The following is a 12267-nucleotide window of genomic DNA, read 5'->3' as shown; positions in this document are numbered from 1 at the left end:
GAAGGGTTTTTCTCTGCGTCTGTCCTGTCCTTCTAACCCGCCTCGCTCCGCAGCCTCGGGACAGAGCTGCTCCCCGGAAGGATGTGGCTCGCTAGCCACTTCTCTTCCGAAACGCGCCCCACAGACCGGCGGGGGAAGGGGGCTGCCCGCCTTGTCCAGGACCCTGCCCGGGCAGGATGGGGTCTCCTCGGCAAGGCACAGCACCCCCGCGCTCTGCTGCAAAGAACAGATTCATAAGGAGAGGCTTCCCTTGGTTCCAGGGCTGCAGATATTGTAGGCAGGCCACCCAAGTTGGAGGCCTGGTTCTGGATGGAGGGGGGATCCAAGCAAGAGGGAAAAATTGAGAATGCTGGAAAGATGCCTGATCCAGGCCAAGAAGAGATCCCACAGGCTAGATTTTAGCTCCAGTCCTCAGCTGTGTCAGTGGGTGGAACTGGGTGTGGAGACACCCCAGGGCAGTGTGATGGAGATGTACTCCAGGGCACGCAGGGGCTTGCAACCTGGGCCTGACCCAGCCCTGAGTTGCCCAGGCCAGGACTGGATGCTGGGAAGCCTTCTTCTGGTCCAAGTGGCCACAGCAATCCCAGGAGTGGACCTGTGTGTCTACACAGCATCCCAAAGAGTTTGCACAGAGTACCTTCCACACCTGCCGCGTACTCAGCTGCTCAAATCTGCGTACCATTGGACAAAGAAGCCTCTGGGAGAGATGGAACTGGGCACCAACATCAAACCTCCCCCTTCAAGGCTGTTTTTCATTTTCTCTAGCAACCCTATTTCACTGTCATTTCATCACTCTCAGCTATGTCAGACCTCAGTAGCCAGGCTACACAGTGCAGGCTCTGTACAAGAAATTCCCAATGCATTATCAAGCTCATAAGAAATGGGAGTTCCCTGATTCTCCCCAGCGTTGGACTCAGCCTCAGGGTAGCACGGAGTACTGCTGTGCATCCCTCCAGGGCTCTGAACACAGGAAGGACCCCTGCATTGCTCCTGCCCCTGCCAACACACTGGGAAAAGGGAGTTGCCTTTAGCACCCCACCACTGCAGCTTCTAGACCCCACCTCTGCATGGAAATCTTCCTCTCCTCATCCACATAAGTGAAGAAGCAAATGTACAAACTGGGCCATCCTTTCCTAAAGAATTTCTGCTGCACCCTAACTGAGCATCTTAATTTGTTTCTCCTCCAGGGCCAATGGCAGGGCTCGTGCACCAGTTTCAGTGAGGTGATTTGGGGAGAGGGAGGCTTTCACGAGACCCTTTCTCCATGCTGCTACGTTCTTTTCAAGATCAAGCACAACCACCACCTGGGAGCTGAGAGTGCATCTGTGTGATGCACAGAGCACACAGTCTTTTTTTTTGTTGCAAAATACACACAGATATTGAGCAAACGCCAGGCACGCGCACGCACACGGGGCTTTCAGCAAACTGCCCTTGGATGGCATCCATCCCAACAGGCACTCCTTGACACTCTGAGCACATGAATTTGTTGTCGACTCACCCTCCCTGGGAGGGGTCCCAACAGCCCCCTCCCCTCTCTTGTGAGCCCAGCACTGCACAGCTCCCACACAGAGGGTGCATGCTGACCCAGGACCACCAGCAGCAGGGCACAGCTCTGTCTCCAGCCCTTACCTCCAGCCAGAGGCATCCAGCTGAGTGATGAAAAGCAAGTACAAGCAAGGCTGCCTGCTGGGAACCCGTTCTGACTCAGGCCATGTCAATTTTTGTCTGCTAGTTGTTCTCTCGAAAACAGCTCAGATCTCTTTCTCTCTCTCCCTCTCCAGTGAAAAGATTTCCTGAGCTGGATAGTATGTGGTGATAAAAGATAAGATCTTCACAATCCTAGTAAAAGTCCCACAGCAAGAGTTGGTTTCTCTCATTCACACAGAGAGCAACTCAAGGCTGATGACAAAGAAATCCTCTTCCTCCACCCACCCTGACCCCACGGGCAGGGGCTGCACTGCTTTGTGACTCAGAGCACTCAGACATCAGACAGAACAGGTCCCACATCAAGAACAGCTAAAGAAATATCTTCACCCTAGGTTGCCCACGGAAGAGTCTCAGACATCCAAGTCCAGGGAAAAAGAAATAATTCAATAATTGACTGGTAATGCAGTAAAGGCAGGTCTGTAGACTTAGTGACTAATTTTCTTAATTTTTTTACAAACTCCATTACCTGTTCTCCTTCACAGAGTGTCTCTGAGCTTGGCAGGTACTCCACAAGCAAGAAGACCACCCCTGGCTCTGGGCCAGGTAACTGATCCCAGCAGCTCCTGAAAGGAACAATACATTCCATGCTTGTTTTTTGGCCAGGCTGTGGAGGTGCAGGGATGCAAAGCTCATGCTTTGGAGGGAAGCTGCAGTTGTATAAGAGAACCCCAATTTGCTGGAGATAAGCGGTCCCACCAGACTGTACATGCTCACAGCCAGGTATTATATTTCCAAAATAGCTTTACCAGTAGCAGTTGCTTTTGTGCTGGCACACTTGAGTTCACACTAGTAATGACACTGGGGTGTTTGGGTGGGTTGGTTTTTTTTGTTTGTTTGGTTTTGTTTTTTTTTGTTCTTGTATTGTTGGTTTGGTTTGTTGGTTTGGTTTTTTTTGTTTTATTCAAATCCTAACCAAAACAGTCACACTGGTAAAACTTTCCAAGCCACAGGGGCTCACAGAGGAAATCTATAACAAGCTAGCAAATAGTGAGCCACTTGTCCTTTCCACCACCAGAGGAGGGGCTTGGCACACATGGCCCACAGAGCATGGCAGGCTGCTGGATTTTCTGCAGAACCTTGCAGCGTGGGGTGACTGATGGCACTAAGAGGTCAAAGGGATCCCACTGAGGTGAGTGAGCCCATGCTGTGGAGAGCTGGGCTGGATATCCCTCAGCACTGCATTGTTTGCCCCTGCCTGGAAATAGCTTTAGGAAGGCCTGAGGCGGGGCAGGAATTCAATAAATTCCTGATCGTGTGGCTAAAATGCCATTGGTACAAAGCTCAAGCTGTGGTTCCAGATGGCGAGCTGGGTGCTCTGTAAAGCTTTGCCCTGTGTTTTGGGAAGCACAGTAAATTAACAAAGCTGAAACTTCCTACACACACAGTGTCCAGAATGTGAGCCAATCAAAATATATTCAGCAATATATTTCTTGCTTGGTCCTTTTTTTTTTCCCCCCAATCAAAATAAACTATTCTTCTTGCAGCCTGGTGATTTGCAGAGACCTACAACTTCCATTGACGTTTTAGGGGGGAGGTTTGCTGAGGTCTCCAGGGTGATCTCACAAGTCAGGTTGAGGAAGCGAGTTTGAAATAATTCCCCTAATAATAAAAACTTCCACCCTGCAATAGCTGCCTCAACATGATCTGGTGTCATGAAAAAATTCTCTGCAGTTTCTGTTCCTGTGTGGAAAAAAACAAATGCCAAAAACACAAAAAGAACTTGTGAAACAGAATTATTTACTCCAACCTGTTCAAATTGACTCAGCCAGATTAGTTAACGCACAAAGAAAACTTTTTCTTAATGACACTCCCAAACTTAGTGTTTATATAAACAGCCTTTGCAAGGACTTTGACTACCTGCTTTTTTGCCTGACACTTTTAGTAGCAGATGTAAGACTGCTGCAGCACACTGAGAGTGGTTTATTCTCTCCACAGTAGTGGCTGCAGACAGGAGGAGGAATGAGGTTCCCCCTCGAAAACCGAGTGGCCTTTATAGCAGGAAGGAAATGCGTGTATCTGTGTGGAGATAGCAAAACAAGCAAATATTTCCTTCAGCATTCCACCCCCTCACCACAGGCACACACCCATCGCCTGGAGCTACAGGAGGCAAAAGCATGTGGGAGCTTTTTGGTAAGATATTGGCAAGAGATCTGTGTCCTCCTTAGGGCACCAGAGGTCTGCAGGGTCACAAGGAAGACCTGAATTAGAGGACAATGACGGGATTAGAGTCACTCCATGACTGCCCCAGCTGCCCCTGGCAAAGTGCCTCCAACTCAGCAGTTGCTTTATTCTTAAACCATTATCCCAGTGGGATTAGTCCAAGCATTTTTTCCCCTCTCTCTCCAGAATATAAGCCAATCAAGAGTCCATCTCACTGGTCATTGTGAATCTAGTCTGGCTGGTCACCCTTTGTGAGAGGTCCATTAAGGTCTGCCCTTGAATGCATGAGAAGGGTCAGAACAGTGACAGCACAGAGGTTACAATGAATACAGGGGAGCACTCTGCTGTCCCCAGATAGGACCCACTCTGTCTAGAAACTGGGAATGAATTCAAAGGATCCGCCTTTGTTTTTTACTGGTGTGCGTGCAAGCAGAATTTGTTTCTCAGGCAGAAGAACCACAAGGACTGAGGGTGTACCCACAAGGAGTGGGTACCTGCTTCGAGAAGGAAACATATTACTGTCTGAGAGGAGAAGTGGTGGGGAATGGAGGCTAGAGAAGGAACAAACCCCATGCCATTTCAACTGCAGCAAGCAGCAGCTCACCAAACTCAGCCTGTTTGCATCAGCGCCTCCTTGCACGCCAAGGCTGCAGCCACCAGAGGTCAATGTGACCACATGAACTTCACCCAGCTGCTGGGGTGCTGCACCCCTTGGAAACTGGGACATCAAACACAAGTATGAAGTAGTGTTTTCCACCTTTAAGACATAACTTTGGGACAGATTTGCATGTAAACCAACATTCAAAGCATTAATCACAATAGGACCTCAGCATTATTCTGGGGGGGAAAAAAAAAAAACAACTTGGGAATGACAATGTCTCCAGTTAGCATCCTGCAAGCCTACTAAATTGAGACTCTTGCTTGGCTGTGGACCCCACAAATGCTCCTGACACTCCAGGCATGTCTCAATCCTACTGGTTTCAGTGTCACTCAGGTATTCTCACCAATCCCAGCCTCGGTAGCAGAAAAGGGGTGGAAAAGGGTAATCTGTCCTTCCCTGAGTCCCACTTCTGCTTTCTGGGATAGAGGTCTGCCATAGTGAATGAGGTCTGCCCCTGATCCAGGCTGGCTGGATAAAACAAGTAGATGACCTGCAGCCAGAGAAAGGCAAATGGGTTAAATGAGGAAGGGTCATCAGTCTGGGTTAGAAGTCAGAGAGAGATGATGAGACTGCAGAACAGAAATCAATATGTCTAGATAGCTTTGTGACAGCCAGCCATTCCTCTGCACTCCCACGTGTACCAGTTCTCCTCTCTATCTCCCCCATGTCCTCCCCTAGACGTCCTCAAACACTCACCAGAAGCGCTTTCCATCCCAGCCTCCCAACCCCTTCATCACCTATGTGGACACCCACCTAGTCAGAGCAAACAAAACGCTCCTGTTCCACCTCCAGGATAGCTCCAGCCTCGTGGGATGGACAGGTTTCCACAGACAGCACACATTATCTTCTCCAAGAAGACTCCACTGCACTGCAGGATCATCAGGGAGCCCCTCCACAAGGCCAGCTGCTCAGACCAAGCATGTTTCCACCGTCTCCCAGGAACATTAGCTTATGATGGGAGCAAAGAAGGACCAAGAGGCAAACCCTGGCTTGTCTTTGAAGGGCAGATGAAGGCAAAGACACTGAGACAGTGAGAAGAATCAGCTCGGGTGTCATCACAGAGATAAGCAAACTTTCTATAAGCAGTTTGAATTCAGAAGAAAAAATTGTCCCCAAGATATCAGCTGCTTAGCTGGAAGCTCTGCTCACTCCATTTCAGAAATAGTCAGTATGCTTCAAAAGGAGAAAAGGAAGAAGCATGGATAGAAAACACCACCTCCATCTTCCCTTCCTCTTCTCTGAGATGATCCAAGTCCTGTATGTCTCCTCTGTCTCCTCTTCTCATGTCTCCTTGCCCCAGGGTGCTTAGCTGCCAGAGTCCCTGAGTCACTGCCAGACTGAGACTGGCCAGATGCTGATGGAGGAGAGGCAGGAGAGGTGATACCATCCCACAACACTCATACTAAACATGTGCCATATCAGGGAAAGGGACATGTCAGGACTATATCAGGGCCTTTTCCTCTTGGCTGGAGAGCAAACCTGTCCAGGCCATGAACAGGGAAAAGAGCTGAGTACATGCTAAGAGGACAGAGTCTCTGCAGAGAGGGCAGAGAACAGCCAAGTGCTACCATGGCTTGTAACACTGCTCCAGAGCCATAGGGTGTCACCACCCCACCAGCCAACCCCCTGGGGAAGGAGATGGAAGCCAAAACGCTTTGGGTCGGCGTGGCCATAAACTTCCCTTGCAAAGGGAAGGATACAGGGAAGGCAAGGGCTGTGTCTGTTCCTGCCCCACAGACCTGCCAGGGCTCCTTGCTTCTGACTGTGGGGCCCTTCCCAAGACCTTTCATGGAATGGCTTTAAAATGACAGAGAGCACATTTAGATTAGATATAAGAAGAAATTCTTAACTGTGAGGGTGGTGAGGCACTGGAACAGGTTACCCAGCGAAACAGCCAATGCTCCATCCCTGGAAGTGTTCAAGGCAAGGCTGGATGGGGCTCTGAGCAACTGGTCAAGTGGAAGGTGTCCCTGCCCTTGGCAAGGGGGTTGGAACTGGATGAACTTGAATGTCCCTTCCAACCCAAACACTTTTATTGCTCAGTGATTCTATGACCTACACCGCACAGCTATTCTTATCCTACAGTTGCTGCACTGAGCCAGGCCTGGGCTTTCTTGTGGGACTGCAAAGGGGCTGTAACTCCCATCTGCTCCTGTTAATGCTGCCTAATGGTGTATCCTCCAGCGCATCCACCAGAGGTGGCACAGAGCACCCCTCAACCTACGCTCAGCATTAGCTAAAAACTACAAACCAAAGCTGAGATATGACAAATTCGGCACAGATGTGACCTAAGTCAGAGCAGTGTGGTGCCAGAGGTGAAGAAAAGAGCAGGGCATCTTGGACCTTATTTCCTCCTCCACATACCACCACGGCCACACCAAATGCCCTGCAGGATGTGACCCTAGATAACATGGGAGGTCTCCAGCCAGAGACAACCACGGGAGGAATCAAAGCCTGGCATGTAACAGGAGCTGTCCCTCACTTCCCAGGAAGCTAACCACAGTCTCTCCCTTAGAAGAGAGCTTCACAAGGCCCCAGAATGCAATCCTAGCCCTCCCTGGAGCTGGATGCCCATTTCCCCTGCACAGAAGTTACACCCTGCCACACAGATGCAATCCCTGGGCTAAGAGTCACAGTCAGTCGCTTGCTGGAGCCTGCCCAAGAGCAGTGAGCTTTCCAAGCCCTTTCCCTTTCTTGGGGGTCTGGTAGTCACATAAACAGGAAGAGCCTGGCCTCTCCCTCCCCCTTGCAGCGCTCTGCCTCCCTCCCCTGCTCTGCGGCGGGCGCCGGCACGATGCAAGCTGCAGCGCTGGGCTGCTTGGCCCCCTCGGGAGGAGCTGCCTGCTGGCCCCTGACCTCCAGGCTCCGCATTTCCTGTGGCAGCCGAGGAGGGAGACGAGGCCCCTTCTTCCAGACGCTGTGGCTGGGCGTCAAGGGGCCTCTATGGGCCAGCCTGCGGGGGAAAAGGAAAGGTCATGGCGGTCTCTGCCTGCAGCAGCCCGAGGTCGGAGGAGGCAAAGATGCCAGCAGCCCCAGTGGAGGTGGGAGCATCACTGGGACAGAGGCGTCCAGCCCAAATGACAGGGCGAGGGCCATGCTCCTGCCCCCGCCCTGCAGCCAGCTCTCCAAACCCTTCTTTATGTCCTGGCATTTATTTTTGAAAGCTTTGTGGCATTCTCTCCCAAAACCAAAGGCAGCCACACCAGGTCTGGGCTGCTGCCCAGGAGGGAGCAGAGCCACTGCCTGCAGGACAAGGGTGCAGCTGCAGAGCCCAGCACTGTTAACCCTCAGCAAGCTAAACCCAGCTGCAGGAATAGGTGTCCATCCTGAAATTAAAAAGCCGGACTGTTGCCTAGGAGGGTATTACTCCTTTCCCCCAGGTCCCTCTAGGGAGGACTAAGCTGAGACAGGTATCCCACACTCCTCAACACATCTCCCATGGGTCATGACAGGGAACAGGACTGAGATCTGCAGAGAGAACCAGAAAGAAGGACAGAGCCTTGCTGAAGGGATTCAGTTTAAGAGGCATAAGTCTCTGTGGCCCCCATCCACGCTTGAGCTCTGTGCAAGCCCTGGCTTCCAAAGGCCCAGGATGCTGACCACATGTGATGCCCGCTCTTCACGACCTGGCAAGAGGTGCCGGATGCCTGGGGAGAGCAGGGAGGAGGGATGGCATCCCGGATGGAAACCTCTGGTATGCCTCTGCACTGATCTCCACTCTGCCCTGGAATGTGCCGGCCAGCAGCATGTGGGAAAGTGGAGGCAGCAGAGACCTTGGATGTGTCAGCTCCCCGGCTGAGTAAACAAGAGGAGCCCTGGCAAGCATTCAGCCCCAAGTATCCAAGACCTTGAAAAAAGGGGGCTGGAAACAGGGAGGTTCTTCTGTCCTTTTCTTGCTCAATCTTTGCAAAATATGTCCTAACCTCTTCCCTACCTCAGGTGCTAACACCTCCTTGTACCCCTAGTAAGTCTGGAGAAGTGTGGGGAGAGACACTCCCTGCGGAGTTTCCAGCACCATGCTGTTAGATCTAACATCCGTGAGAGACACTGCCTCAAAAGGAGGGTCTGGAGAAGAAAGAGGTAGGATAAAAGGATTTATCACCCCCTGCCATGCACACATATCCATGCCCCTTGGCATTCTCCCAGACAGCAGGGAGCACAGAGCATGGAGGGAGCTTCCACTAATACTGGCACTGCCTCGGGGAGCAGAGTGACAGCCGGGACAGAGGCATATTTATCCCAGATAAATACCTTCCCAGCCCCACCTGGGGACATTCCCACTGGGGGGTGCAAGCTCCAGTCACATTCCAGGTTTCAGAGGCTCAGAAGAGGCTGACAGTGCATTCCCCAATGCTGGCTTGAAATGTGTTCCCACTGCTCTTCAGGTTGGCAGCATTGCCTCCTTGGTCTCTTCTATAAAGTGCACCCACTGTGAGTCAGCCCTTCGTCCCCTCCAGGACACATGAACCTGGGGAAAAGGGGTGAGCTGGGGAAGGTCCCCCTGCATCCCACCAGTGGAGTCCATAACCTCCTGGGGGCTGAACTCCTGCAGCAGTGGTGCTAGGAGGTTGTGCCTTCTGGCCACCATCCCGTGTCCCCTATCACTCCTCGGCAGGCGCAGACTCCCAGAGAATGAGCCATTGTTCCCCAGCCCTGCAGCCTCTTCCTGTCCCTGTAGGGCTGTGAGACAAACAAAAGCAGAGCCAGACGCCATGGGGAGGAGGCTGGATCTGCTCCCCTCCTCCAGATCCCGCAGCAACCCCACAGGCAGATGGACGGATGCCCGCCTTGGGGGAATGGGCAGGGACACCCCTATTTTTAGCTACTTCTGCATCCCCACCCCCTTCCTTCCGTGGGCCAAAAATACATGGACTGGATGGAGAGGCAAAATCATTAGGATAAAAGAGTTGTCCAGGCCTTGTGTCCAACCACTCCCCTGGCTTTTACCTCTTCCCTTGGACCAGAATAGGTTCCCCAAGCATGGTGCCCCATTCCCAACTTGGATGACTTATCTCTTCATGCCCATTCCCTATATCCCTATATCCTCTCTCAGTACACTATACTCTTCCCCACCCCTGCATGCCACTCCCTCTCTGCTCTATGGATGCATCTCCCATTCCTTGATGGTCCCCTCTCCCATGCCACACCAGCCCTGGGGACCTACTCCTTTCCCCAAAGCACCTTTCTGCACCTTCTCACACAATTCATTTCCAAATGGCTCTTTTCTCCCAAAGGCCCAGAGTTTCCCACTCACCCCATCCCCTCCTTCCCCTCTACATCCCTACTACCCTCACCATCTCCTCCTTTCTCTCCCCACCCCAACAACCTCCATCCCAGCTCCCTCCAGCCTGCACGGGCTTTAAACTCCTGTAGAAATGCTCCCCCTCCTTGTCCTGCCAAAGGAACATGTTTGAGGGAGGGCAAAGAGACTGACAGATGCCCCTGCACCCAGAGAGCTGCTTCTCCAAGCAACAAATTTATATCTAAGCCCTCCCCCCAGTCCCTCCTGTACTGACTTTTACAAGGTCTGTGAAAAAGAACTGGAGAATCAAGTGTGGGGTTGTTCTGGGGAGATGTAGTCTACATACATAAATATATATCTTTATATTTACATCTCCTTTCCTAGTACGTGGAATCACAGAAGTGTTTCCAGGCCACAGGCAGCTGTTCCTGGATTACTTCTGGTTTATGCAACATCCTCCCTCCCCCTCCCAGCTATGTCCCAAACCCCCCTTCCCTCTCCTCTGTGCCCATGTAAAACTTGGAGGGAAAGCACAGCTCAGGGTCTGTCCTGGGGTCTGTCCCTCCATCCTCACACCCAACAACACACCACAACACCACAGCAGCCCTACAGCACCCCACATCCCTGGCTAGCAGACAGCACTAGCATACCAGGAGGAAGCTGGGGAGTGTGGGGGGAGGAGGAAAGATGAAAATATTTGGGATAGGAGGAGATGGGCAGAGGGAGGGAGGCAGCCCGCCAACAAGCCTGGGAACTCATCCGTACCTCCTCCTGGGCTTTGGCAAACCCCGAGGCTTTGAGTTCCCAGCCCTGCTCCCAGGGGAAAAGCACACACTCCCCGCTTTGCAAATCCCACAAGCAGGACATGGTCAGTCCCATTCCTTCAGCCTCAGACTACTACAAGGGAGGGGAGGAGTTGGTGGGGGAAGTTAGAAATGTGTGTTTACAGGGTTACCCACCCCACTTCTAACATGAGTGGGTCTAACCCAATGCTGCTGCCTGCCTGGTGGTGCTAACCACAACCCCCCTGCTTTCCTTCCCCAGTGCCACACAAGGATTCTGGGAACTAGATTTCCCTGGTTATCTCAAAGGCAACAGGCACAGTGTGGGGGACTTGCAGCACAGGCACAAAAATGGGTTGAGCCTGGCCAAACACATCCTGGGATTCAGCCAGAGGAGAAATCGCCCCAGTGGAGAAACTATAGGGCATGAGGGATCCAGTGCCTACAAAGCCAGAGCTGGCGTCAGGCCAGGGGTGCTCTTGGCAAGACGCTGGGTGCTTACACCTATCCCTTGCCCCAGGGTGTCACCTCCTACCACCACTCTGGCTTGCTCACCCTAAAACCGGCTTTGCCTCCAGCTCATCCCCAGGGCAGCAAGACTTGGACTGGAGGCAGCACCAAGAGCCATGGGCTGGGAGCAGGGAGGAGGGACCTGACAGCACCAGGGTGAGGGGGAGCTGGATGAGGCCATGCCAGATGGGGCAAGGGAGCTCTCTGCACTCCCATCCCCATCGTGGCAGGGCTCTGTCCCCCACCCCACTGTTGGCAGTAATCCCCATACCCATGTGGTATGTGCCCTCATGGCCCCAAGAGAAGAATGGAAACATCTGGAAGTCACCTGCAAACAAGCAGCACTTTCAGTTAATGAGGAAATATGAGCCAGGGACTCTGGGCAGCAACAGGATATCTGCTTCTTGTGCAAGGCACCCCCTTCCCACCAAGCCCCCGCCTGCCCTCCTTCTTCAGGAAGTTTCCAGCAATGTTGTGCTCTTGGAGTTCCATCCCTGGAAATTTCCCAGGAAAGGAGGGCAGGTGGGAAGGCAGCAAACTGAAATGGCAGGGAATATACAACCAGGGGTGAGCACCCTATCACAAGGTGGGATGCCCTCATCCCTTGGCTTCTCCCAGGTACTAGGAAAAGGAGTAGGGGGATTTTTCTTTACTGAAGGGGAGTCCTGTATCAGCCTCCTTCAGGTGTCGAGTTTGTAAGCAGAAGGCACTGCAAAGTCAGACAGGATGAAGGACTGAGTACCAGGAAGTGTGGGGTAGAGACCTCAGCCCCCCCACACCTATCCATTCCTCTCTCCCTCCCCATCACACTCACTCAGTCACCCATAAGACCTCAACCCCGCGTTGTAGGGATGAGTGCTGGGGAGATGAGGATATGCAATTTGCACAGCCCTGTCTTTGATGTTGTGGTAGTCAAAACAAATCCTCATCTAGGAAAGCTGCAGGGCCACTTGTCTGCTCCATGATAAGCCCAGTGGCCAGTCTCTCTGTAATGGTGAGACTGGTACTGATGCCTGGGGCTTAAGGTTACAGATGGGATGAAAGGTTGGGATGACTGAAGGTAAATGAGGTAGCTGGGCTGGGAGGGGCCCAGGCATAAGCTCCTGCCCAGGGCATCCATGGGTGGTACATTGACTCTGCAGCACTGTCCAGCCTCACAGCCACCTCTCATTTATCAGCCAAGGTGGAGAAATAGCCTGAGAAGC

The sequence above is a fragment of the Catharus ustulatus genome, chromosome 4 (assembly GCF_009819885.2).
Source record: "Catharus ustulatus isolate bCatUst1 chromosome 4, bCatUst1.pri.v2, whole genome shotgun sequence".
Classification (NCBI taxonomy): domain Eukaryota; kingdom Metazoa; phylum Chordata; class Aves; order Passeriformes; family Turdidae; genus Catharus; species Catharus ustulatus.
This window is presented reverse-complemented; position numbering follows the sequence as displayed.